We start from the raw sequence: 2,228 nt of genomic DNA, 5'->3' as shown, positions 1-2,228 counted from the left end.
GTTCGCGTTGCAATTTCTCCAACAACATTACTAGCCTAACATTAACTAATTCTGTCCCACTAAGTACTATCAATATCAGATTAATGATTCTTCGATCGATCTCATATAGAAATGCAGCACGCAATAAATGTTGGAATTCTGGCATGCACTCCATCGGATTGGCACTAAACGTTATTATCGTTATACATCACTGTAACAATTTAATTTGGCATATCTCTTGCGCGTAAATCTACACTTGGACACGTACCGCACGTGTAAGTAAGTAAGTAAGTAGACCCGGCATGAAGGACACCGATAGTTCTGGCCGATACAAGGCAATTGATATGAAATTCACGCGCGATTTGATTCCAACCTAATACGATATTATACGAATGGCGAAAACGGAAACGAAAAAACGCAAAGAAACGCAGGCGCGCCAGTATTTCAGGTTATTTCCGTCGTTATTTTACGTAACGACGTTTGCCATTTTTAATCGAAAATCACTGAACCGTCGTAGCGTATTATATTTTGACATGCAAGCGTTAAATGGTAGTTGCGAAGCCTGTATATTCGATCGACGCTGGGGAGAGTAAAAAATACGTCATGTAGATGGTTGTATACATGACACCGTCCACTATTACTCCACGTTGTATCCAATCGGATACGCGATTTTCCGGCTTCTTGTCTCCGCAGTCTGTTGTATCTAGTATATGTGTTAACATGGACGCGGCCGGTGTCAACCAGGAAAACACGCCGGCATGTAGCGTATAAAATGAACATTATATAGACTATGTATAATATTGATAGTATATTTGAAGTACCCTATATCATTATAGTAGCATAATTAACTGCCCTGCATCACTGTCGCTACCCACTCTAACTTTGTTGCCATGGTGTATCCAGGAATATGTGTCAACCGGAGAAGGGGGCTTGTGAGTGGTGGCCAAACTGGTCATTAAATTCCCCCACAAAAAGGCTGCGGACACGAATATCACAAAATCTTTCGTTTCTCTGGTAGCCCGGGATGTGATGAGGGCCTTCGGCGGGGCCCAGCCAATCACAACAATTTCTACCCTTTGATGACCACTCAATTTAGTGAAATTAAATTTTGAAATACTCACAAGTGGCTGCTACGGGTTCTGCTCGACTTCAGATAACTCGTTTTTTTTATTTGGTTCTTGAGTGGAGGGGCCATATAACCTCGGTGCCCCACCCCTGGATCCGCCAGTGTTTGGCCGCCGTCCGTACTGGTAAATACATAGTCGGAGTACGTATATCTCATGGGTGTAAGATAAGCTGCCGACGCCTACACAGGCACTCGGAGCGTTTCAATAAAATATAATGCTAAATTAACATCAAATGTATTTACAACCAAAGTCTTAATGTTGCTCTACTCTCTTTCGCCTATTATTGCCGACAATATAAGAGTAAACATGCGGCGGCCTGCGTGCGGTGTAGCCTACTTGTGTGTTGCAGGGGAGCATTTGAACGGCATTTACAAAAGATTGTCGGCAACAATAGGCGAAAGAGAGTAGAGAAACATTAAGACTTTGGTAGTAAATACATTTCGTGTTTATTTAACATTAGGCCTATATTTTATTGAAACGCTCCAAGTGCCTGTGGGCGCCTAGCAGGTGACGGACACACAACATGGCGTCTCGTTTATAGGTAATGAGACAAGAAAAATATCTGAATTAATAATTAGCAACGCCTTTACATGTCTCAAAAACCACGTGCGATAAAACTGCATTCTCACGATGAAAAGCTGTCATAAATGTTCGTATAAACACTACCAGTTCTTTATTGCCACATAAAAATGCTCCCGAAACGCAGCGTTTATCACAATCAATCCTTGTGAATTGATGAATATAACTCGAAAAATGTATACAAAAAAACAGCATGACCGTTCCTTTAAAAATTGCTTAAATGTGTGCAGGTGTGACACAGTAATGGCGTTAACGGCGTTCATATTAGGGCACACTCGTTAATCAGTGACAATTAATAGTTTCCAATTATTTTTCCAATCTCGTTTTAAGAAAATAGAGAAAAAACTATAATTAAGAAATTTCACCAACATTAAGAAAAAATAATAATATTGTAATCATACTTACATTTGTTAATATATTTTGACACAAATATGCTAATTTTTGGCTTATTTGCGTATCATTTGTCACTCCCTAACGATACACAAATATATACACAGAGAAGTTGAGCAACACCGTCTGACATCGCTAGGTAAACATTACTCT

This window comes from Priapulus caudatus, unplaced genomic scaffold, assembly GCF_000485595.1.
Source record: "Priapulus caudatus unplaced genomic scaffold, Priapulus_caudatus-5.0.1 Scaffold480, whole genome shotgun sequence".
Classification (NCBI taxonomy): Eukaryota; Metazoa; Priapulida; class Priapulimorpha; order Priapulimorphida; family Priapulidae; genus Priapulus; species Priapulus caudatus.
This window is presented reverse-complemented; position numbering follows the sequence as displayed.